Raw genomic sequence first — 26,068 nt, forward strand, 5'->3', positions numbered from 1 at the left:
AAAGATCAGGTCAAGAGTGTGGCCTGCTGAATGTGTGGGACCCCTGACCCACTGGGTCAGATTCAGGCCTAGCAGGGAGTCTAAAAGATTCTTAGCACGTGAGCAACTGCTTACATCAACATGAAGGTTAAAATCACCTAATACGGTGAAATGGGGGGTGTTTAAGTGATAAATCTGCAATTGCCGCTAACAGAGAGGCCATGGCGAATGGAGGGGTTCCGGGAGGGTTATATACAAGGACACCCGAAAATATGGCAGAGGAGGCGTCCAGGATGGAGAAGTATAGGGCCTCAATGGAACCTACATTGGGAATTTTCCTGGTAGTGATCGTCAAGTGAGATTGAAGAATAACAGCAATTCCACCACCAGCCTTCGAGCCTTCACGGTTAATGCCTATTAGTCGATAGCCCGGAGGAATAGCCAGGTTGATGTCTGGATTAGAAAAATCCTTAATCCACGTTTCTGTAAGGAAGAGTAGATCCCAGGCCTTCGACGAGAGCAACAGCCATATATCACTAGAGTGACACGGCAAGGAGCGACAGTTCAATAGGCCAGCCGTGTAGGTTCTACTAGGTATGGAAGGAGTGGGGACATTTGCTAGTAAACCTGGGTGATTTTTTATGGTGGTAAAGGAAAAGGTACAGTTGTTGCATTTGAAATGGGGGACACAGCGCGCCGCAAGATTGCACTGTACCTGAGGAGTACAGGCCCCCTTGTTCATCGCCATAAGCTGAGATCTGGACCAGGCTTGCCTCTGAATAGAGTGGCAACTGGCAGCGTGCCTGGCCCTAGGCGCGGTACTGGCGCGGACGGGCGCAGACGGGCTTGCCTTTGGTGCACTTCTTTAGTACTCTCCGATCAGAACTGATTAGATTGGTTTGGGGCGGTAAACAGCCACGCATCCAATGGGACACACTTGTACGACCTTATGCACAAGGAGGCTTCGACATTCCAAATTTTGAATGATACTACATAAGCGCACAGGCACACTTCGCTCACTTCTGGTTCCATTCCCCTCGTGTCACCACTGAACATTGGCTTGCGGACCCTATTCCACTTAATGGCATTTTGCTCTCCAGTGTTGAGCCCCGGGGGCGTAGTCCTACCTCTGTGGACTGCATGAAAAAAGCTTGGGCTCGCATCGTAGAATGCACAGCCGCAACCTGCATCTATTCCCCTCTGCTCCGATGCACCTATCACCCCGATGTGACACTATTGCAGGAAGGCATATTTAGGAAGATGGCACACACATGGAATATTCAATACTGGGGAGACCTATAAGTCAAGGGCAAGTTCCGTACCATCAGCAGTTGTGTCATGACCCCCCCCCTTCTACCATGGACACCTTCCTGTATGCTCGACTACGTCATGGTATACAGGCGTGTCACCCCACGTTCCCTTCTGAACCAACCACTTTGATGCCGCTGCACCAAATCTTGCTAGCAGATTCCGCTTCACATTTAGTATCTACACTTTATCACACCTTGTATGTAGATAATGAGTACCCGCCATGTACCTCCCGCGCTAAATGGGGGGCAGAGTTGGACCAGGAATTAACTGATGAGCAGTGGGCGTACTGCTGCAAGCAGATGGAGCAGTTCTCCTTGAATAGCAGGCTTCATGTCATACACTACAGATTTCTCCATCGTAGCTACTATACCCCAGTTCGGCTCCACAAGTATGGCCAGTGTGACTCAGATAGATGTGAAAGATGTCGGGCGAAACATGCATATTTTTTACACCTAGCGTGGGAATGTCCTGGGGTGCTTGACTATTGGCTCCAAGTCCTCACAGCCCTAGATTCCATGACTTCCGCACCTATCTCCAGATCACCTCTTATCACACTCCTAGGGTATACTGAACATATCCCTGTCACGTATAGATAATTAGTGTACTTCTGTTTGGTGCTGGCTTAGCACCCAGTAGCCTGCAGGTGGGGCCGTGGCCGAGCACCCAAATTTAAGGAATGGCTAGGCAATATGATCCTTTAGAAAGATCAACTTTGCACATACGCGGAATTACTTCCTCATTCCTCACACCCCATGATATATGGGGCCGGCTGCAGTCATACCTACTAGAACACCCTATCATTGCTGATGATGTACCATGAGGTCTATACGCTTGGAATGTTTTAAGATGTGTCATTTCCCCTGTTGTGGGGAGACCTGCTGTGGGAGTCCTCTCCCGTTGTTGTCCTCTTTTACTTCAAGATGCCCCCCACCTTATCCCCAAAATGTGCATGTGTTTATTATGACAACTAAACAGAATATTCTGATATTTCCATTTATAGTAATATTGTATGTTTGCAATTTATTTTGATCTCCATTGACATCAATTTACTCTAAATGTTACAGTTCTCCATTTGACGATTGCATCTTGATGCTGCTTATAACAAATTTGCATTTCTACTGTACATGTCCAAATATTGATTGTATCTTGCTGACGGAAGTTTAAATAAAAAAATAAAATAAACAGTTTCGGCTGATAGAGCATTTGTCATGGCCTGAAGGGGGATTGGTAAATTACTTCATATAGGATGATTTGGTATCCATGTCTTACTCATCAGTAAATGTGGCGATGTCCCAAGTAGAAAGGGCAGGAAAAGGGGTCATCCAGCTTCTAACGGTTCACCTGGACTAATTTCAATTGCTAGGTATGCAATTTCAGAGGCAGTGGTACGTGGACAAGGCTCTGCCAATGGGATGTTCCATCTCAGTTACACTATTCAAACGGTTCAGTTCCTTCCTTCAGTGGCTTTTTTCTTGGCACACTGGATGACCCATGTGATACAGACATGGTCCCGCTCCCTGAACCCAACCTGTTAACCCTAGGAAGCCTTAACCCTACACCCAGAATCAATCCTCGCCTACCTCTTTCACTCCAGCACGTCGGACAACGCCAGCAACTCCTTCCCTTTGGGAAAAAAGAAGAAGAAAAGGTTAGCGTCTTTAGCGAGAAGCCACTGACAAAAGAAGAGGGCGGAACTTTGGCCAACTAGGACCAACCACAAAGAAGAGCGGGGAGCCCATAGAGGACAAACGGATTGGCAGAGGAGCAAAGGGGGCAGCACCCGAAAGACACAGAGAAGAGCAGCATGGAGTCGAATGGCTTGGAGAGGGAGAGGAACCGAACCATATTTGTGGAGGATGACAAAGGTACTGAACAAGGAAACAAAGAAAGAAGACCAGCCCCCAAAGACGATGACACGCCAGAAGGCTGGAGTGAACAGTGGTGGTCGCCTTGGGAATCGTGACTCCCCGCCGCAACTCAGGAGAGTTGCGGCTCTCCTGGTATGTGTGGGTACAGGGAGGGAGAGACTTAGGGAGCGGCTTGGAAAAGGAAGACAGATTGAGACAGGTGGAAACAAGAGGAAGGATTAAAGCACTGTACTAATTTTAGACTGAGGAGGGGGGATATCTAAGAAGGTAGTTTAAATACCAATGCCCATGGGTGTGGTGGTGGCCTCTATCCCTCACAAATGAAATCCGCCAGACCTTTACTTACCTTACTCTCCCTATCTCTTTCCTGAACCAACGGAGAATTAGAGAAAAAGGTTAACATTGGAAGAGGAAGAATCCAGAGACCATAACGACAACCACAGGACTATTTTGCTTTCCTTCTAAAGACCTACTTCTCACATTTGTTTTGTGTTCTGCTAAAAAGAAATAAACGCCAAAATAGAGAAGAGCATCAGGCCTTCTAGATTTGTATTTCGCTCATCCCTCCCACAACCCATTACTTTTTTGTTTGCCAGTCAAACTGACTCGGCAGACTGTCAGCGGTTGCTGATAAGTTTTCAAGAGCTCATGGGTGATGTAGGAGTCGCTTTGGCACCAGAAAAGACAGTGGGTCCCAGTAGGGTGTTACTATTTCTAGGGATTGAGGTTGACTCACAGGAGATGCAAGCGCAGTTGCCTCATGGCAAGAAACAGAAAATGCAGAGCCTGTTGCATGATATGTCGGGGAGAGAAAAGGTGAAGGTGAGGGAGGTGCAGGTGCTACTGGAGGACTTTTGGCAGACGTTTGAGCATGGCCATGTCTGGTTTGTTGCAGCCACATCATCGCATTCATTTGTCGGTGGGGTTTAAGGAAGATTTCATCTGGGGTTTCTTTTTGATTTTATTCAATGGGATTCCATTGTGCAGCCCGGTGGATACAGATTGGAATGTACAGATATTTTCAGATGCGGCAGGGGGCATGTGGCTTGACCTCTATTGGCAAGGGTGGTGGTGCACAGGTGAATGGCTGGCACAATGGAAGTCTGGAGGCAGGAGCATTGTGTTTTTAGAATTCTTTCTACTGGTGGTAGCGATCACATTGTGAGGCGCAGAACTGGCACATCTAAGGGTGTTGTTCAGGGTAGAAAACATGGCCATGGTCCAGATAGTGAACAGTGATAGTGAAGTTGTTGTGGGTATTTGTGCTTGGATGTCTGAGGAATAACATTTTGTTTAAAACAAGACACAGACCAGGAGGGGTCATGATATTGCAGAAGCTTTGTCTCATTCACAGTGGGAGAGATTCTATGGACTGGCCATGGAGGCGGACAGACACAAGATGCTCATGCCGAAGGAACTGTGGACAATAGGAAACAAAGGGTGCCACAACTGGTGGTAGGGTCGTTGGCTGAGTCCACCCTGAGAGCATATGGTCATGTGTGGTCAGAATGTCTGGAATTGGTGGCCCAATGCAGACTGGTGGGTGGAGGCGGACAGAAGCTGCGGTGCAATTCATACTGACGATGACTGAAAGGGGGTTGTCACGGGTGACAATAGCAGAGAAGCTAGCGGAAATTGCCTTCATAGGCAAGTTAGCATGGGGTTATGCTCCATCGGCAGGAGAACTGGTGGAGAAAATGCTCAAAGGATGGGCTCAGGAGCAGGGCCGTGATCGATGGAAGAGGTAGCCCTTGTCATGGTAATTGTTTAGCAAGGTGTTACACATATTGCCGGTAGTGTACGGCAGGGACCAGGAGGCATGTTTATTCACCATGCTCATGTCCTGGATGGTTTTTGGAGTGTTTTGGGAGTTTCAACTGGTAGGAGAAAGGGGACGGAAGTGGTTGTGCTGGGAGGATATTGCCTGAAGGAAGACAGGTTGGTAATAGGGCTGTGTAACTCTAAAGTGAACCAGAGGTCAAAGGGCAGGAGCGTGACTCTGCCGATATACCCGGTACCTTACCGCTGCCTGGATTCTGGGGTGACAAGTGGCGAGGAGCACCAAGAGTGTCAGGTGGGGATGTTTTCATGAATGTGGCAGGTGCCCTGGTTATGGTGTTCCAGCTGCTGGCGGTTCTGAGCAAAGCCTTACTGAGGTTGGGGGTTCCGGAGGCGGCGTATTGGACACATTCATTTTGCATTGGTGCAGTGATTGAGGCTGCAAGAGGGGATGATCCCATGGGGACATTATGCAGCTGGGAAGATGGGCTTTGGACTGCCTTTAGAGATATGTGCAGTTGGAAGGATAGGATGGTTGAGATGAGGGGCCACTGTTTTGAAGTATTGGTTGTTGCTATCTGTTTCAAGTTCCATCGCGGGCCCCACAGCTGAGGACATTTTCATTTGGGTAGTGGGTCATTCATCAATAAAGTGGGCAGAAAAGCAAGCTCTGCAGATGGGACATCGAGCGAATCTGGACTTTGACCATCAGCTGTTCCGAGTTAAATGGTGCGGTGAAGAGGTCATGTGGTGGTAAGAGTTTTGAGAGAGATGAACTCTTCATTGTATGATTAATAAAAATCTTTACAATATAGGTAAAACATTATGCATAAAATCCATTATATCCTAAAAGTCATTTAAAAGAAAAAAACTGTCTCAGTTATTTAAATACTGGGTGGAGAGCCAAGATCAAAATGTAATAGCAGCTTCTATGTTCAGCAAAAATAAATAAGTGCAAATCAGTGTCTCTAAGAGAGAACAAGTGGCATGACTTCTTGAAACTGCAAATTTTTGTAAATTTTTAAGCAGTTCATTATGAGCAGAGTAGGTTTCCCAGATGAAGCGATCAGGCCCATTCTTTAGGAGATAGCGTTCTCTATACTCTTGTTTCATGATATCCATGAATTTGCCGAATTTTGCTAACACCAATTGTATTGCCTTGTTACAAGTTCAGGTGCCGTGAGAAATAAACACTGGTATTAACAGTCTATAGAGTAGTGTAAGAAGTACAGTGCAAAAACAAAGTAGATGGATAAACAGATTTGCTTTTATAGTGGCAAAGTCTACAGTTTTCTATTGCTTTGAGAGATCACTATCTTGAGTTGAATTGCTTGATGTGTAGGCCCATTAGCCTAGCAAAAAGGATTTGTTTTGGGGGCGTGGCCAAGATGGCGGCGGAGTAGGACGTGAATCTAAGTCCCTCCGGCGCCGTGACCTGCTTAGCCTTGAATAGCTATCTCCCTCGGCCATCACGAGCGATCTGCACACACGAGCTGCCTTCCCGCCGCAGCGAGGATCCCGCTGGGGGCTTCTGCTCCGTTCCCGGTGCCCGGAGTGCGGAGATTGAAATCGCGGCCTGTCTGGCGGCCTGCGGCCTGGTCGGTGTCCGGACGAGCGGAGGGGCGGGCACTGGCTCCCGGACTGGGGCTGTTCCCCGGAGGGCTCCCATCCGCCCAGTGCATGCAGCCCCGGTGTCGCCTGTTGCCCCGCTCGCCGGAGGATCTTTTTTTGAGCTGTGGCGTCCGCGCCTGGAGCGGCCTGTGGACAGAAGGCCAGCCGCGCCTGGTGAAGAGGTGGAGCGGCGGCGGAGACTACTTGAGGCCGCGGCTTCCCGGCCTGCGGGGTTCGCCCGGAGGCGGGGCTGGACTGCTTGGGCGCCCCCCCTCCGAGGTGCACGGAGCAGCCATAGCCGGGTGGAGTGGTGCAGCACGAGGGCCCTGCCCCGCTCGGGAGCGCGAGCCGGCCGACACAAACCTGACCCTGCCTGAGACCTGGAGCGGCCGGTGGAACGGGGGCGCCATCCCAACACGGCCTCTAGGGGATATCAGAGGCCTGTTTAGCTCTGCGCTGCCACTGGACCGGGATTACCGCTCCTTGGGGTGACGGGGCTGGATCCTCTGGGTCACTCCGGCGCCCCTTCTGCCCTTGGGAGTGACCGATGGTGACTCTGGACGCCTCCCGGACGGTGGGGGTGGCTTGCGGGGCCCGCCACGATAGCTCAATCCGAGCGCGCCCTCTAGGGCCTCTTTGACTGGGACGCCCGGCGGCCCCCTGCCTTTCTAACCACCTGAGGCCTCAGCGTTTACTTTGGAGATCTGGCGGCTGGAGTGGTGAGGCGGCGCTCCACTGGACCCTGGGCCCGGTAGGCTGGGTCAGTGACACGGACCGCGGCTGGTGCCTTCTTGGACTGGGGGGCCTGAGTTGCTCCCTGGATCAACCTGTGGGGTCCTCCCTGGCTCCGCATCGGCTAGGGGACGCGTTGGGCCTACAGAGCACTGGCTGAAACTCAACGCTGGTGGCGTGCTGAGACCCCTTGCACCCAGCGCGCATTCTGGCCGGAGCTGACTGACCCCGCCGCCTGAGGTGACCTGTACCACACTGACGTTGAGGCCTGCAGAGCGCGACGAAAAACGCGCAGCTCCGGAGCGGCTCTTAGCAATCCACACCGACGACGAAGAATCGAATCGGATGCTCCGTCTGGTGTAGTAGGGCGGACGGAGACGGCGCAATGTCCACCAAACCCCGCTGAGGGGGGCCCAGCAGACGGCATCACCGGGTCCCAGCGTCTCGCCCAAACTAAAAGACGATGAGGCACCCGCCACTAAGGCCTTCATGTTGGAACTTTTCTCTGCCATAAAGGAAGACATTTCGGAGCTTCGCTCCCAGCTTGCTTCGGACCTCCGTGAGGTGAGGAGAGATGTGGATGGCATTGGAGAGCGAGTGGCCACACTGGAAGACCATGACTTGGGTACGGCTGGCGAGGTACACCAGCTCCAGCAGGATGTGATCCGGCTCACAGAGCAGAACTTAGACCTCCAGGCCCACGCGGAGGACTTGGAAAACAGGTCCCGCCGAAACAACATCCGCATCCGAGCCGTGCCCTGGGACGGGGAGGCTGGAGACTTGCGGGGCTACGTGGAGGCCCTTTTCCTGCAGATTCTGGGAGAGGAGGACCTTCACGAGATTCGTATGGACAGGGTCCATAGAGTTGGTCTGCCGAGAGGCGGGGGGGCTCCACCCCCTGATATCCTGGTCTGCATCCACAACTTCCAACTGAAAGAACGCATCCTTCGGAAAGCCCGAGGGATTCCTTCCTTGCAATTTCGGGACCATCGTCCCCAGCTGTTCCAAGACCTGGCGGCTGATCCAGCGGGCTATAGAAAATATATCATAAACTATGCTACCCAACTACATAACCTATAAACAAAATTCTATATTAAATATGGACCCATTTATGAACCTGATATATTTTGGGCCTACTGAATCAGGTGGTCAGAATAAATCTATATATACATTATCTACACATTATATACATATTTATACATTTGCAGAAAGAATATTGTCATTAGAATAAAACCCAATCATTTAAACGACCACCATAGGCGACGTGATCTAGCTAAAGGTAACCTACACTTCTGAATAACCAAGACCAGCTTGTTTGTCAAAAGTAAGATTTTATTTTCTATTTTAGGGTATATAAGTTGAAAGTTTTATAAATGAAATTTATATGCAATATAGCAAGCATGATGGTAAGAAATATGAGAAGAATTACAATTTAAGCAATTGAATCAATTTAAAGAAATTATATAAAGTTTAGCATTTCTAAAACCTATTTCCCTAACTCAGCTAAATAAACAGAAATTAAAGTAAAGATCTTTGAGGATTCTTACGTGCTCCACGCAAAGTCCAGCAGCACATCACCCTCATCGGAAAGTCAGAAAACAGCAGCCAGCCCAACCCTAAGGGCATGACTTTTTATACCTTTCTACGCTAACTAAACTAGCAAAGGAAAATTTTCAGAAATCCTCGACGTCCCATTGGCTGAGAGTGACAAGTGACATGTCACCCGATTCTTAAAAAGTTCCACAAAATCATGTCTTACAAAGACCATTGTCTCTTCCACGTGAAGCCAGAAACTTCCTGCGATTGCAACTTTGTATTAAGTCATCCTCGCAGCTTCCATAGCCTTTCAGTACAACTTCCGCGGATGCCAAGTTAAGGACTGACAAAAAGTTCACTTTCGACCTTGGCCATGTCCGACAGAATGATGTCAGCTCATCAGTTTTTGCTTTGTGAATGCAGCTTCAATAAACGTTTTAATTCAGAATGGGCGTCTCGTGACTTTCTGCAGAATTATAGATCAGCTCTTTTCCTGCGGCTCAAATAACTAGGCCCAAAAGCAGGCAACTTATGTTTTCTAGTATAAAACAAACACAAGAAAAGTATTAATGTAAGAAATAATGTAGATTCTGTATCCACCCCATGGTTTACTAATTAATTAACCCACCCGATTAATCAAAATGTTACCTAGCCATTGCAAACAAATAAAGCAGCGTTTATATTTACCAGTCTCCGTTTTTCTATGAGACCCATATGCACCTAGAATAGTAGAAATGACATCACACAGACAAGGAAAAGCAAAACAAGCACATGCTTATTTTAAGTTTGCAGCAGTTAGTAATGACAAAAACGAAAACAATAAATTATTTTATTATTTTGCACGAACAAAAAGATGCAACAAATATGCACGTTTATGAGCACACATGTTAGTCCCCCCACGTGTAAAGTTTAATCTAAGTTGTATTAGTACGACATATCACAAATCATTAATAATTTTATTCATGTTATGGAAATGTGACTTTGCGAGTTTAAACAAAATTTTGTTTTCTATCTCGCTCCATCAACTCCCTCATCTGGTGATTAACAAATCACCACACCAGCACTCAAAATTTTGGTAAATTAAATTTTTAAGAAATCGATTCAAATTCAATTATTTTAGTAAACCTAAAAATCTGTTTCAGCATAATCTTTGCAATTAACATGACGCTCTCTATGTAACTCCTGTAACTCGATCTCCCTTTCCTCTTCTTTTCTTAGTTTATAAATTCTCTTCTTTTCCTTTAACTGTTTCTTTCTTTTATGTAACAAACAACCTACTTTAGTCAAAATAAAAATGAAAAATATTATAATCAAAGGTGCCAAAATCTTGCCAAGAATTGAACTTCCGATATTATGAAACCAGTTTTTAATTGCTTGAAACCTTTTTGAAAGTTTCCCTGTAAAATCTTCTTCTTCTAAAGGAATTATCTCTGAATGCATTTGTGTAATATTTTTAATATACATTTCGATATTCTTACTTTCATCCGGTATATATGTACAGCAATGTTGGACATGTAAAATGCCACAGACTCCTCCCTCTTTTGCTAGGAGTATGTCTAAAGCAAGGCGATCTTGAATTACCATGGATCTAATTGCAATAACTTCAACGTTCACTAATTGAAACCCATCAGCAGTGTCGGTTGATAATCTATCAACTATAGTGGACAATTTTCTGATTCTCCCTGCATTTAGGGTTATACCAACAAAAGGAATTACAGCTTGAAAAATATCTCCCAGAACTTCAGTAAAAGTTTCTCTTTTAGCTCTATTTACATAATTATGAATTTTAAACAATCCTTCTGAATCTCTGTCAACATGAAACACTTTAGGAAAAACAATTCCCACATAACAAGTTCCATACCAGTGGTCAGGAAGGTTATAGTAAGCTTTGTCACCACAAACAAAATAAATTCCAGGAAATATAGGATCTTTTCCACCTTTAAATCCCCAACCTCCCATAATCTGATAAGTATCTTCACAGTTGCTTGCACCTACAAAATAATTATCAAAAAGTGTATTATCTCTTCTAATGCAAAGCTTTCTACTAACAGGTTTGTCTATGTGAATTGCAATATTTTCAAGCATTTTGCCATTTAATTTCTCATCCTCTTTTTGCCAGAAGGATGACTTAGTCTGCTTGACTAATTCATTTCTCTTATAAATTGTTCTTCTCTCCTCAACCATATTCAAAAATTTCTTTCCTTCAGCACTTAATTTACATGTTAGATTATTCTTGTAAGCATACTCGTAAGTGAGTTCGTTAGTAACAAGGAAATATTCTCTCAATTGTTTTGCTTTCTTATGCTTATTTAAAGCATTATCAATCTTAACATTAGCAAAAATCTCATCATAATTTGAATAGTAATATTCTAAACGTCCAGTTTGATAAAATAAACTAGTTAATACACTACATGTTACAGCATAAGTGAGAGGAAGCATATTATATGTTACTCCCTCAGAAACAGAAGCAGGTAACTTAACACAGACATAACAGTCCTTTGCATCCATTACCTTTACATATTCACTCAAAAGCTTTGTGAATGTATTGCTTGAAAAATCACCTATTGATTTATCTTGATGGATGTTAGGCTGATGATCAATTACTTTTGCAGATGCACCATGTTTAGTTTGGCTAACCAGAGCTTTGCTTGTTATGTTAACTTTGTGTAATTCTCTATTCATTTCTAAAGGGATAATCACAGCTAGTACTAACCAGAGCAGAACTAAAATGAGCAGACACACCAGAGTCATCTTACAGCATCTTTTAAAAACAGAACATTTTGAAGTGCTCTCTTTAACATAAGGCATTTTTAGGTTAGTTTTAGCCTCAAAAATAAAAATAAATTTTAAAATTTATATACACCCCCCTTTTAAAATATATTTTTCTTTTATGACCCTAAACAAGATTTCTTCGACCTTCTGTCATACATAAGTTTTCTTAAACTAAACAGTTTTTCTTCGACCTTGTGTCAACTAACAAGATTTCTTCAGCCTTTTGCCAATTTAATAATTTTGTACTTCAATCATTGTCACTAATTTCTTGGATTTCGTTTTCTTCTTCACTACTATCATATATGTCAATAACAGGTGGAATTACTAAGTAAGTCCACTCAGGAGACTTATATTTCTGGTTTGGTCTAATTATTCTCTTCCCTTTTCTCGATATCACTTCAATTTTTCTTCCGACTCCAACTTCTTTTCCTGGACTCTTTTGACTACTTATTTCTTCAACTTGTTCTATTGGCTTTTTGATCAATCTGACTCTCAATCTTCCACCAGGCCAGTAGTCTGCTTTTCTCACGTACTTCTTCTTTGGTTCAGAATTATTTGATTCTGACTTCCAAGTCCTTTTCTTTCCGTTTTCACTTCCACCTTCCACGTCACTTTCTTCAGTTTCGTAGTCTGAAATTTCAATTGACTCAGGAACTTCTCTATTCGGCAATTTCACTCCTTCAGGAACTTCACTTTGTCTTCCATCACTGGTACTCGGTAATTCGTTCTCCTCCTCTTCCTCAATTACCTCTAGCTTCCCAGATTTTGGATTTCTGTTCCTTACTTCAGAGCTTGTTCTCTGCCTTTCGATACTCTCCTGGTCTGAAACTTCTTTTGGTTCAGCTTCTTTGTCTTCAATAGAGACAACCGAATCCTCAGTTATCTTTCCTTTTAACAGATTCTCTTCTCCTTCAGAATCTATTTCAATTATTTCTAAGTCTTTTCTTGTCAGATTTCCATTCACTGGCACAGTTTCCAGATGTCGACTTTCTTGTCGATCTTCAGAATCTGGAATTACTTCACCTTCTGTTCTGTCTTCTGCTTCAGAATCAGAATCATCTGTGGTATCACTTTCAACATCAGAACTCTCAGGAGTTGGTACTGGAATAGTATGACTTGGATGAATCCAGCGTTTCAATCCTCTGCACTTTACAGCATTAGTAGTGATCAAAATTATCTGCCTAGGTTTCTGCCATCTAGGAGATAGACAATTCCTTCTCCGATGTACTTTCGTTCTGACCCAGTCTCCAGGTCTCAGATCATGTGTCAAAACTTTGTCATTTGATTGAGCTTCAGTTCCCACCTGATTAGACACAGAAGTTACCATATCAGATAACCTTTTACAGTAATCCAAAATTGCACTGTCATTTATGCTCAACAGTTTACCTACAGGTACAAAAGCTTGCCTCATAACTCTTCCCATTATAATTTCATGAGGACTCAGACCTGTCTTTTTATCTGGTGTACTTCTTAATGACATCAAAACAAGTGGAAGAGCATCAGTCCACTTAACTCCTGTTTCTAGACACATTTTTCCAATTCTGTTTTTGATAGTTCCATTTATTTGTTCGACTACACCTGATGCCTCTGGTCTGTATGCACAGTGTATTTTCTGCTCAATGCTCAAAGCTTCACAAATTAACTTCAACAGTTTGTTATCAAAATGGCTTCCTCCATCACTCTCAATGGTGACTGGAAAACCGTACCTTGGGATGATTTCTCTGAGCATTAGTTTTGCTACTGTAATTGAATCACAATGTCTTGTAGGGAAAGCCTCTACCCATCTTGAGAATAAGCATACAATTACAAGTACATATTTCAAACAGTTGTGTAAGGGCATTTCAATGAAATCTATTTGTAACCTGGTAAAGGGACCACCCTCTCGACCAATTATTCCTGTCCCCACCACTGATTTTCTGTTTGGATTCATTTGTTGGCATGACAAACACCTTTGACAAAAAGATTCTGCAATGGTTCTAAATTTTGTATTGAACCATGTTTCTCTAAAAAGTCTGACCATAGAATCTCTTCCTAAATGTGCAGGACCATGATATAATCTGGCCATGTCAGCAATCAAGCAATTTGGTAAGACTATTCTGCCATCTTTGTAAACCCACACTCCATCTTCTTCACGTGGTCTACAATCTGATCTTAACCATAGGTCTTTTTCTTCATCATCTGCTTCATTTTGTAAATCCCTAATCTCATGCCATGTTTCTACAACAGTTGTTAGCATTAATGAATTTGAATCAGTTTCTTTACTCCTATTCCGATTGTATGAATAATTTTTCCTTGCGCAGTACTTTGCTGTTTCATCTGCGAAGGCATTTCCCTTGGAAATATAATCAGTTCCTCTAGTGTGCGCTGCACACTTGACTATGGCAATTTCTTTTGGTAATTGTATTGCTTCAATTAATCTTCTAATGAAAACTGCATTTTTAATTGGCGATCCTGTTGATGTCATGTATCCTCTCTGTGACCAGAGTTGTCCATAATCATGCACAACTCCGTACCCATACTGACTATCAGTAATGATGGTAACTCTTATATCTTTTGATATTTCACATGCACGAATTAAAGCAATCAATTCAGCCACTTGTGCTGAACGAACTCCTTCAAGACATGATGCTTCTTCAACATCTACAACTGTACAAACTGAATATGAAGCTTTCAAGACACCTCCTTCGGATCTTAAGCATGAGCCATCTACAAAGTAGACAAAATCCGATTCAGACAGAGGTCTGTCTTTGATGTCTTTTCTTGGTTTAGTACAGAATTCCATGACATCTAAACATTCGTGTTCTGTCTCAATGTCATCAACAATTTCGGAATCAGGCAGTAATGTAGAAGGATTCAGATTCAAACATCTTGAAATCGAAACATTATCTGCTCCCAGTATGATTTTCTCATACTTTGTCAATCTGCTACTTGTTAAATGTTGAGTCTTACCTCTTGTCAGTAATATTTCAACTGAATGAGGCACAAAAACTTTCACAGGAAATCCCATAATGATTCCTTCACTTTGTTCAAGGCTGATACTTGTAGCTGCAACTGCTTTTAAACAACCTGGTAATGCTTTTGCAATTGGATCAAGAACTGCAGAGAAGTATGCAATAGGTTTCTTTAAATTTCCATGTCTCTGAATTAACACAGATAATGCACATCCTTCTCTCTCACTGCAATACAGTTCAAAATCTTTCTCATAATTTGGCATACCCAAAGCAGGAGCTTGGCATAAGCTCTTTTTCAGGTTCTCAAAAGATTCCATCTCAGCATCATTGAGAATAATTGGATCTTTTACATCTGATTTGGTCAGTCTTTGTAGTGGTTTTGCAATTACTGAAAATCCACTTATCCATTGTCGACAGTAACCTACCATTCCCAGGAACATTCTGACCTGTCTTTGTGTTCTTGGTGGTAACATTGCTTGAATCATTTTTATTCTCTCTATTGTTACTTGTCTTTTTCCCTTTGCAATTCTGTGACCAAGATATTTTACTTCTTGTTTGCAAAACTGTAGTTTTGCTGGGGACACTTTATGTCCTTCTTCTGCAAGGCGATTTAACAGAATTATTGTGTCGGTTACACAATTTTCTCTTGTCTTTGCAGCTATTAACAAATCATCAATATACTGCACCAGCGTAGACCTACCTGGTAAATCTAAATCTTCTAATGATCTTTTTAACAATTCATTAAAAATTGAAGGACTTTCTGTATAGCCCTGAGGGATTCTTGTCCATCCAAGGGTCTTACCTTGGAATCTGAAAGCAAAGATTTCATAACTGTCTGGGTGTAAGGGAACAGTAAAGAATGCATTGCAAAGGTCAATGACTGTGTACCATTCAGCATCATGTGGAATCTGAAATAGAATTACTGCTGGATTTGGAACCACAGGACAACATGGAATGACAATTTGATTAACCTTTCTCAAATCTTGTACGATCCTAAACGTTCCGTTAGACTTTTTAACTCCCATAATTGGTGAATTACAAGAGCTACTCTTCATTTCCTTTAATACACCTTGCTTGATTAATTTTTCAATTATAGGTGTAATACCTTCAATTGTCTCTGTTTTCATTTTATACTGTGGAGTGTTTGGAAATTCTATTCCCTGTTTCAATGCAATTTTAACAGGATCTACGTTTTTCATCAGACCCATTTCATTCCCAGTAAAATCCCATATTTCAGATTTCACTGTTTCCTTTAGCTTTTCAGGTAAATCCTTTTCTTCAAATGCAGGAAACAATTTTGTTTCTTCTGCTTCCATCATCATCATTGTCATTCTGTACAAACCATCTTCCTCCATTGTTTGTAACTCAACTCCTTCAGGAGAACAATATATTCTACAATTCATTTTACATAGGATGTCTCTACCTAATAGATTTACTGGACTACTATTACAAACCACAAATCTGTGTTTGTCTCTGTAATTTCCAATTTCAACTGGTACTGGATCAGTTAAGTCTGTTTTAATTTGCTGATTACTTACTCCCACAACTTGGATAGTATCCCCAGAGAGAGGTAGGTTTTCAATTTCCACTGATCTAACAGTAGAACGGGTAGCACCAGTGTCCACTAGAAAAGTGATGTCTACATCATTAACTTTCCCGTTTATATAAGGACCAGACTGGTCAACCTCAAGAGTGGCTCCAACAACACACTCTTCCTCCTCTCTCGGGCACCGTCAGCAATAATCATCAGAATCACTGTCTTGACTTTCTGTTAATAAAAATTGTTGTGAAGCATTTTGCATTTGAACCTTTTGCTGCTTTTGCTGTTTTTGTGGTTTTATTACCTGTTCACATCCCTGAAATCCCACGTTTGGATTATATTTTTGGACTCCCCCACAATTCGGAAAAGGTGGTTGTGGCAATTGGTCTTGACGATTATTCACCTGTTGTTGTTGTTGTTGTTGTAACTGTCGCTGAATATTAAATTCATTTAACCCCTGTTGCATCTGTAGCTGTTGCTGCAGGTTAACACCATTCTGCATCTGTGGATTCAATAAGGGATTCTTTGAGTTTCTAGGAGGATGAGGACACTCGTCCCTCCAATGTCCAATTTCGCCACAATTAAAACAAGGTAATCTTTGTTTCAGTTCTTCTATCTTTGGGCTAAATTTCTTTGGGAAATTATTACCTTTAAACTTTCCTTGTATCTGGTTTGTATTTCCAGTTTGAACAAAATTAGTGTTCTTATTTCCCATGTTGGCAATCTGTTGCTCAGCCACCTTTACCTGAGCCCACATGGCTTTCTCCTTCAGCTTTTTCTGTTTTACTTCTAATTCATCGCTACAATATTTTGCTTTTCTTAGTATATCATCTACAGATAGTGCTTGCCATCCGACAATACTAGTTCTGATCATTTCTCCAATTTCAGGTTTTAGTCCATAAACAAATCTATAGATAAAATGACTCATGTCTTTTTCATCTAATTTTTCATAACCACTGTATTGTTTAAAGATTAACAATAGTCTTTCATAAAAAGAATGAACTGATTCTTTTGTTTCCTGTTCTGTTCTTTCTATTTTAACCCAATCAACTTCTTTGGGTGGAATTTTGTTTTTCATCCAAACAATTACTTTCTCATAGAAATCCATTACAAGTGGATTTGGGGCACCTGTTTCTTTAATTCGTTCAGGTTCTGCTTTTGGCCAACTAATAGATATTTTACATTCTGTCCAAAGATCAGATGGGACTACAATGTCAAAAAATCCATCCAAATCAATCCACAGAACTTTTGACACCTTAATAAATCTATCGACTTGCCTGTACCACTCAACTGGTTTCTCTCTTAATTTTGGAAAGTCATTTGTGAATAACAGAATGTCTTGTCTCGACCATGGGACATGAACATATCCTCCACCTGCAACTTCTCTCATTGGAAATTGTTTTGACAATTTTTCTAATCTTTCATCTTCCTTCCTTTTGGTCCATTTCACTCTCCATTTGTTCAGTTCTCCTAGCTTTTTGATATAGACAATCAAATCTTTAATGTGAACTATTCTTCCCATTGAGTTCAAACTCTCAATGTCACTTTCTGAAAAATCTAATCTGTAATGTTTTGCAAAATTCTTTTGTTTACTTACATCGATTTCAAGTTCTGCAGCTAGATCCTCTAATTGATCATATTTATTTTTCGTTTTCCACTGAATACTTTTGCAAATGAATAGTAGTTCATCATCCCGATAGTAATTTAAACTATCTGGACCAATTGTTCCAATTATTAATTCTTCTATATTCGCTTTTAATTTGGCCACATCAAGTTTTGGTGTGGTTACCCTGACTTCGGGACTTCCTACATCTGACATAGCACCCATTGGTGTTTTTGGAGATAAATCCTCATTAAAGGTTAAATCAGGCATTCTCGATCTAGAAGTGTTTAATTCAGTCAAGTCTGAATAAAATTTTTCAGTAGGCTTTTGAATTTCTGTATTTAAAGGAATAGTTAATCCATTTTTGTTTGTATCTCTTTGATCAAATACAGGCTGAACAGGACCTATTGTTACTGGAACTGTGACAGCTTCCATGCCTTTTGTCATTCTTTTAATTAATTCTTCTTTAGACCTTAAATATTCATTATAATCAACATCCTCAACATTTCTTGTCTCTCTTGCATAATCTTTTGGAGGTTCCCTTGCTCTTGGAGTCATTGAAAAATGTCTGCCTTCATTTCGAGCATTCTCAAATTCTGATCTTCTAGGTGTTTCAGTGATTTCACTATTATTTGGATAAAGTTTAGGAGCTTCACTAATTGGAGGTGCACTCGGTGAAGTTTCAGTAGAAACCACCGGAGTAGACCATGATCTAGGAGGTCTCAAAGGCTGATTAGGCTGTTTCTTTCTAGCAGTTGTATATATTTCTTCCATAACTGCATCCTCAGATTCACTTTCCATAGATTTTCCTGTAGGAGAACCCATTACCATTTCATGAATTAAATACAATCCTTCACTCATGTTTCCCTGTCTCCACATTCGCAATCTATCTTCATGAGTTTCTCTTTTCCATGATGGATTTTTAGAAGGTCTTTTAATTCCACTAGCTTCTCTTTGTAACTGATACATCTCGTCTTCCCACTCAACTAAAGCTTCAAATTGAGTTGGTCTCGGTTTTGGAACAAGAGCATTCATTTTCTCTCGTAAATTTCTTAAAACTCTTACATTAAATGAACCATCATCAGGCCAAGCTAAAACACCGTCGTTTTTAGTATAGCGTTTCCAACTGTCGAACCATAAGACAGTATGATATCCGTATTCACCTTCCATATACGCTGCAGGTGTTTTATACTTATGAAGTAGTTTACCACCTCGCGTTTCGATTTTCTTGTCGGGTGAAAATAAATTCTTAAATTTCTGAAATAATGTTGTCCTTTTCTCAACATGTTTAAAATGATAACTCATCTTTAAAAGTTAAATTTAATTCACAAAATTGTTCGTAAATTATTTCCGGGATGTTCCGCGAAACAACCAATCCGTGCGCGAAACACACCAACAAGCCAATGGCAGTTGAGCTACGTCACTTTTCAGCTCGACCAATAAATTTGGAGAATTTTCGAAGGACCAATCAGCTCACAGGCCGTCAGAGACTCAGGAGCCAATCAGAATACAACCTGTGACGTAGGTCACCCAATCCCAGCGCGGCTCTGTGACGTACACAGCAGCTGCGGTTTCTCGCTTCTCACTCCTGGCGCTTACCCCTCCTTCACAGAATCTTTTCACAGCGCCATTTTAAGGACACTTTTCAGTGTAATTTCAGTGTAAATTAATTCTTAACAATGACTATAAAGACAACATCTGTTCGTTTCACTAATTAGGATAGTTTACATACATTCAAGTATCCACACTTCGGAATAGTCGGCGCTATTCACACTAAGGATAATATTCAATTGTCAGTAGAGTAACCTTACCCCACCCTTCTAACACGTATAATTATGAACTCGCTTTGCTCTGAACCCACCGCGAAGTGAAAGTTCTAAGAGTTCCACTTGAACATAAAATACAATTCAAACTCGCACTTTTACACGGAAAATTCCCTAAATTCAAACACACATGAAATCCGTACAGGACTCTCACCTGTTTATAGAATTCATGCACCGTTAGCAAAACAACGACGTTATCCGTACAGGGCTCTCACCTGTTTATAGATATGAAACATGTACCCGTACAGGACTCTAACCTGTTTATAGATATTCATGCACCGACGTTAAATTTACCCTTCACTCAAGCTCGGAAATAACTAATACTCTCATCACAGTGAGTTTTATGGAAGGCACTTTGTCCCTATTCTCATGCTGCTTTGATTTCTTAGAAAATCCTCACTATACAAGATTCAGACCTAGCCCTATAACTGTGCTGCTCGGCGACAACACTATGGTACACGGCGATACCTCTTGTGATACTCGGCGATATCACTACAAACTGAACAGATGGCTTGCGTGACTAAATTCTCGCCACACAATCTATACCGGTATAGTTTACAGATATGCACGAAAAACGAACTTAACATGTGTTAAAACATCGATCCTATTTCCATACCATGACGTAACTCTTAGTAACCAACATATTACCTTGGTTACCTCCTAGCAACCATCAATTTCTGCTACCAGAGAATTGATCCAGCGGGCTATAGAAAATATATCATAAACTATGCTACCCAACTACATAACCTATAAACAAAATTCTATATTAAATATGGACCCATTTATGAACCTGATATATTTTGGGCCTACTGAATCAGGTGGTCAGAATAAATCTATATATACATTATCTACACATTATATACATATTTATACATTTGCAGAAAGAATATTGTCATTAGAATAAAACCCAATCATTTAAACGACCACCATAGGCGACGTGATCTAGCTAAAGGTAACCTACACTTCTGAATAACCAAGACCAGCTTGTTTGTCAAAAGTAAGATTTTATTTTCTATTTTAGGGTATATAAGTTGAAAGTTTTATAAATGAAATTTATATGCAATATAGCAAGCATGATGGTAAGAAATATGAGAAGAATTACAATTTAAGCAATTGAATCAATTTAAAGAAATTATATAAAGTTTAGCATTTCTAAAACCTATTTCCCTAACTCAGCTAAATAAACAGAAATTAAAGTAAAGATCTTTGAGGATTCTTACGTGCTCCACGCAAAGTCCAGCAGCACATCACCCTCATCGGAAAGTCAGAAAACAGCAGCCAGCCCAACCCTAAGGGCATGACTTTTTATACCTTTCTACGCTAACTAAACTAGCAAAGGAAAATTTTCAGAAATCCTCGACGTCCCATTGGCTGAGAGTGACAAGTGACATGTCACCCGATTCTTAAAAAGTTCCACAAAATCATGTCTTACAAAGACCATTGTCTCTTCCACGTGAAGCCAGAAACTTCCTGCGATTGCAACTTTGTATTAAGTCATCCTCGCAGCTTCCATAGCCTTTCAGTACAACTTCCGCGGATGCCAAGTTAAGGACTGACAAAAAGTTCACTTTCGACCTTGGCCATGTCCGACAGAATGATGTCAGCTCATCAGTTTTTGCTTTGTGAATGCAGCTTCAATAAACGTTTTAATTCAGAATGGGCGTCTCGTGACTTTCTGCAGAATTATAGATCAGCTCTTTTCCTGCGGCTCAAATAACTAGGCCCAAAAGCAGGCAACTTATGTTTTCTAGTATAAAACAAACACAAGAAAAGTATTAATGTAAGAAATAATGTAGATTCTGTATCCACCCCATGGTTTACTAATTAATTAACCCACCCGATTAATCAAAATGTTACCTAGCCATTGCAAACAAATAAAGCAGCGTTTATATTTACCAGTCTCCGTTTTTCTATGAGACCCATATGCACCTAGAATAGTAGAAATGACATCACACAGACAAGGAAAAGCAAAACAAGCACATGCTTATTTTAAGTTTGCAGCAGTTAGTAATGACAAAAACGAAAACAATAAATTATTTTATTATTTTGCACGAACAAAAAGATGCAACAAATATGCACGTTTATGAGCACACATGTTAGTCCCCCCACGTGTAAAGTTTAATCTAAGTTGTATTAGTACGACATATCACAAATCATTAATAATTTTATTCATGTTATGGAAATGTGACTTTGCGAGTTTAAACAAAATTTTGTTTTCTATCTCGCTCCATCACGGCCTCGACGCTTCAGAAAAGGCGCGAGTTTAGGCCTGTTACAGCCTTCTTGCGCGACCAGAATGTGGCCTACTCCTGGGGCCATCCTTTTCGCCTTATCTTCAGGTGGCAAAACAGATTGGTCCAGGTCAGATCCCTACAGGCTGCCAAGGACCTCCTGGGCTTGGATGACGCTGCTCCCTCCCCGAGAGGAGGGAGCTCCCCCTCGAGGCGGAGACGGCGCTCCCCGTCCTGGCAAAGAGTGGGTCCAGCGAATGCATCGAGGAGGCCGGACCCCACGGTTAGCCTGCCGGAGAGAGGTGCAGCAGTTGCCTCTGTGGCGACAGTGACAGTGACACAGTCGCAGGATAGCTCCGGAGCAGCCTGAGCTTAGGGAGGAAAGTTGGTTGGCGTCGGAGGGACACCTCCCTTTCAGGTACCGTGGGTACTTATGTACTTTTGGGAAGACACCCCGGGCCGGACTTCTGGGGGGACGTTAACTGTTGCCACGACCCCCATCCCCTGAGGGTGCCCACGAACGTCCACATACTGGGATCGTCCATTCCTCTGTTCTTCGTTGTGTTTTTTTTTATGAGACTCTTCGATGCTTCATCTTGTTCTGTTGGTTTTTTGGTAGGGCTCCTGGGTCTTGGGGGGGGAGGGAACCTGGGTGGTCTAAGGAGGGGGTTGGGGGAGTTGGGGGATGGGGGCAGTGGTGGTGACCAAGGTGTGTGGGTCTGTACATCTTCCGGCTTGTGGTGTGATGTGTTTCTGCCTTCTGGCCAGTCAGGGCTAGGCTCTGGGGCACTGAATGTCCGCGATGTCGACTTCGCTGTATTGCTGGATGTGTGGTGTTGGGGTCCCGGTGCGGTTGGGGAAGGGGTGGAGAGGTGGAGCCCACGGATGCTCAGGGTTGGGGTGTGGAGGGGTGTGAGGCTTGGGGGCAGGGGGGGGAAGCGGACTGTTGGTCGCAATGCGTTCTCCCAGATCCTGTTTTCTGCAACAATACTCGCTGTGGCGCACTAACACCACTTGGGCGTTGGCAATTTCGGATGGGGGAGGATGAGAGGTTTATTTAATGTCTGCTGGAGGAAGAGGGGAGGGTCTCTACTTCGTAATGCCGTTGAACATGGAATGTGAAGGGTCTGAATTCCCTGCAGAAACGTCAGAAAGTGTGGAAGTATTTAATTGATCATCAGCTGGATGTGGTGGGCCTTCAGGAGACTCATTTGGCGCGCAAGGACGAAACCCGTCTTAAACATAAGCAATTTCCCCTTATTTATAGGTCATCCGCTCCTACGAAGCATAGGGGGGTGGCACTTCTCTTTCGCTCTGTCCTCCACTTCCAGCCCATGGGTGTGCGTAGCGATAAGGAGGGCCGCTGGCTCATGGTTAAAGGCCTGCTGCACGGTAAACTATGCACCTTTGTAGTTCTGTATGCCCCGAATGTGGGCCACAATAGCTACATTCAGGACCTGTTACGAAGGGTGGAGGACTTTGTTGAGGGGGTCCTGTTTTTGATAGGGGACTTTAATTTGGTATGGCATAGGGAGTTGGATAGCTCTCATCATCAGAGATCCGATAGTGGTCTGTTCTCCGCTGAGACGCAGCGGCTGGTCGGTGACATGGGTATGGTGGATGGGTGGCGTTCTCTCCATCCCCATTCTCGGGACTTTACCTTCTTCTCCCATGTTCGTCACTCATATTCCCGCCTGGACCACATTTTTTTAAGTCAAGCCCTTAGGGGTGATGTCCACGAAGCTAGAATATTCCCGCTCTCTGTATCTGATCATAGCCTGCTCGTGCTCTGTCTACACTGGTCGGTGGGGGGTGACGGGCAACGCAAGGGGTACTTCCCGGCCTCTCTTGTCCGAGACAAGCCCTCGTGTAGGCGCTGCGTAAGGCCATCCGGGAGTTCTTTGATCTCAACCCAGTGACTGATACGTCGGTGTTCAACACATGGGACGCCTTTAAGGCGTCGATGAGGGGCACCTGCTTGGCCCGCAATGCTAACCTTAACAGGCTGCGGCGGAAGGAACGGGAAGAGTTGGAAAGGGAACTATCCACTCTTGAGCAAGCGCATAAACAGAATCCTACCAGACTAACACTTCGCCCACTAACGGCGGTCAGGGGGAAGCTTAGGGCTCATTATAATAACAGAGCGGAATTTACCCTGCTGAAACTGCGGCGCCACTCCTATTCCCAAGGGAACAAGGTGGGGAAACACTTAGCTCGACAGCTCCGGGACAAGAGAGAGAAGGACCACATAGGGGGTATCCGGGATGCGACGGGGACTATGCAGCACCGAGACGAGGCCAAAGCTGATCTCTTCGGACAATTCTATGCCGCGCTCTATGCGGGAGATACCCTTAACCCCGAGACACAACGAGACTACTTAGGCGGCCTTCCTCTGCCCCAGGTATCCAAGGAGTGGAATGAGTTACTCACTGCCCCATTCACTAGAGATGAAATTTTGGAAGCCATTAGAGCTCTGAAGCCCCATAAGGCGCCTGGACCAGACCTTCGCCGCCGAGGTGAGCGATTTTCTGGTGTGCCTTTTTAACGACATGGCTGAGGCAGGGGAAACGTCGGGATCCATGGCTGAGGCCGTGATTTCGATTACCCCCAAATCGGGGAAGGACCCATCCAAATGCTCCTCATATAGACCAATATCCCTCCTCAATATAGACGCCAAACTGTATTCCTCCATCATTGCGAGCAGGCTCCAAGACCTAATGTCGGCACTCATTCATCCAGACCAATCTGGATTCATTAAGGGCCGCCAGACCCATGATAATACTAGGAGAGTGATACATCTGATAGAGAAGGCTAACAGATTCCGAATCCCAGCAGTCCTGGTGGGCCTTGATGCAGAAAAGACCTTCGACCGGGTGGACTGGGGCTTCTTGTTCCACACCTTGTCAGCCTTTGGCTTCTCGACTAAATTCCTATCGATGATTAGAGCGAACTACAACAGCCCCCGATCTAGAGTGGCGGTTAATGGCCACCTATCAGCGTTTTTCTCGCACTCCCGAGGCACCAGACAGGGCTGCCCCCTCTCCCCCCTGCTTTTCGCTCTGAGCATTGAGCCATTAGCGTTAGCAGTACGGGAGGACAGGGAGATTTGTGGACTTCCCTTCACAGGGGAGCAGCACAAGATTACCCTATTCGCTGACGACGTTCTCCTCTCTATTGTGGCATCCTAAACAATAGCTGAGGCGCAAAGAGGCCCAACGCACTGTAAAAGGCGTATCTGTTTCGCTATTTCTGGCCTCACAGAGCTACCCACCCCGACTCCGCTCTTGCTTCTGTGGTCCCTCTACAACCATAGCATGAGGTTGTCTTATTGCTTCTTTGGACTGCCCTTCCGGGCTAGGCCGTGGTGGCTCTCTAGACTACTTGCCTCCCTGCTTTTTGCCTCTATGCTTGCCCCCTGTGTGGGAAGTTGTGCGGGATTGTCGCATATTTTCTATCTCCTTTAACAAAAAATAAAATAAAGATTTTTTTTTTAAAAAGGATTTGTTTTAAGCAGCCTTTGTGTAGTGCACTCAACAGCTAGGGATGTGGCCTGAGGAAATCTAATTGTGCACTAAAATACAATCGCTCCAAAGCTAACAGAACACTCAAGTTTTTAAGTTTGCTCATTTCTTTTTCTTTGGCTAGCCTCTAGATTGTTTTTTTAGGGTGTGTTTGAGCATGGCGCATGAGAGCTCGCATTATTTTCTGTACACGAGAGCTGCGGGCCATTTAACACCTTTTGGTCAATTTGAAGAGTTTCAATTGCACGTTGTAGGTGTTGTAACCAAGGTCTCACACTTTGGCTGAAAATAGGCTGAATAGCTGCTTTCATTGTGTTGGGCGATACCTTGGTTATCCTGTGGTAGTAGCTTACAAAGGACGCCATGCTCGCCCACATTTGGGTCACCAGAAAAAATTCCAGCCTTATCAGGCATTTTCTTAAATACGGAGGAAGACTAAAGACTCTTTTATACGCCTTGGCTTGGTATTTGTCCAAGGTACGTACTAGCTGACTCAGATAGGCCTCGTGTCCATCAATAATCGTTGGGAGCAGAGTGGCAGCCCAGACCCATCTTATTGAAACAGTGGACGGGCTTTCGAGAGATTTGTTCCATTCACTCAGATTGATGAGGATGGCTTCAGCTTTTGCAATGGCATGTCTCAGTAGTTTTTTATGTCCACTTTTAATTGTGAACCATACACCCAAGTAGATATAGGAGTCAGATTTTTCTATTTGTAATGCCCCAAGCTTCACCTAGGAGTTGATTTTCTGAGTTAGTGGCCAAAGGTGGGTAAGAGTTATTGCGCAAATTGAAACAGCATGTTGGCAGA

Source organism: Lissotriton helveticus, chromosome 7 (genome assembly GCF_964261635.1).
Source record: "Lissotriton helveticus chromosome 7, aLisHel1.1, whole genome shotgun sequence".
NCBI lineage: Eukaryota > Metazoa > Chordata > Amphibia > Caudata > Salamandridae > Lissotriton > Lissotriton helveticus.